Source organism: Ochotona curzoniae, unplaced genomic scaffold, assembly GCF_017591425.1.
Source record: "Ochotona curzoniae isolate NIBS_2020 unplaced genomic scaffold, NIBS_Ocur_1.0 contig_3432, whole genome shotgun sequence".
NCBI classification, from domain to species: Eukaryota; Metazoa; Chordata; class Mammalia; order Lagomorpha; family Ochotonidae; genus Ochotona; species Ochotona curzoniae.
In genome coordinates this window covers 16,456,752-16,457,834 of record NW_024465859.1, presented here as the reverse complement: position 1 = coordinate 16,457,834, position 1,083 = coordinate 16,456,752, and the positions used below count along the sequence as shown (strand labels likewise).

At 34.5% G+C, this 1,083-nt stretch overlaps 1 non-coding gene across 1 annotated transcript; it reads right to left on the bottom strand.

The window, feature by feature from the left end:
* Window positions 1-642: 642 nt before the first annotated feature.
* LOC121156583 lies at window positions 643-750 on the bottom strand. Its single transcript, XR_005883887.1, has one exon. It is a non-coding gene; the product is annotated as a U6 spliceosomal RNA (small nuclear RNA).
* Window positions 751-1,083: the final 333 nt, after the last annotated feature.

Genomic DNA, 1,083 nt, shown 5'->3' with positions numbered 1-1,083 from the left:
ATGTAAAGAAGAAATATTTCATATATTTCATATATACAGCTTTAAGAACATAAAGAGACTTACTATGATTCCCATCCTAACCTCTTTTCATCCGACTTCCTCCTTTCTTTCTCAATTTTCCTTACTTGAAATCTACCTTGCAGTCCTAAGCTTAAACTTCCATCAAGAAAGAATTGAACAAGTACTAAGTGGAGAGATCATTACTCCTTAGAAGTATAAGCTGAGAACAATGGTGAAATGTCAATATTTTCATTTCAGTTATCTGCATTGCTTTCTTTGTACTCTGTATGCAAGTCACCACAAATATGAGAAAGTATGAATTTGTCTTTTGAGGACTGGCATATTACACTAATCATAACTTTATCTGATTGTGTCAATTTTGTCATTAAATACAAAATTGCATTAATTTTTATGGCTAACTAATATTCCATAGTGTATGTATATACCACAGATTCTTTCTGTTCTCATTTTTAAGGACATCTTAAATGGATGTGGAGTGCATCCTATAGTTCAGCTACTCTGAATTAAGCTGCTACAAACATAGAAGTAGGAATAATTCATATTTTGACTTCATTTCCGTTGGGTAAATTCCCAGGAATGTAATGGCTGGATCCTATGGTAGATCTATTTTCAGATTTCAGAGAATCTCTGTAATGTCTTCATGAATTTGTGTGTCATCCTTGCGCAGGGGCCATGCTAATCTTCTCTGTATCGTTCCAATTTTAGTATATGTGCTGCCAAAGCGAGAACAAATCTCTGTAATGTCTTCCGCAGTGATTAGACTGGTGTCTGATCCTACCCTGTCAGGGTCCCCTTTTCTCTATATCCTCTGTGACATATGCTAATTTTTGATTTTCAAATAACATTCCTTCCAAGAGACGTGGGGTAAAACTTCATTTTGATTTTCAGTTGCATTTCCCTGATGACTGATTCTGAGCAGATTTCATGCATAGTGAATTCAAAGATGTATGTAAAATCGACACTCAATATTGATCTTTCACAGGTAATCAAAATTAAAAGCCTCGTATTTAGCTTTCTAAGGGCAAAGTTTACTGAAAAGGCTACAGCAGATTTTCCTTTTTT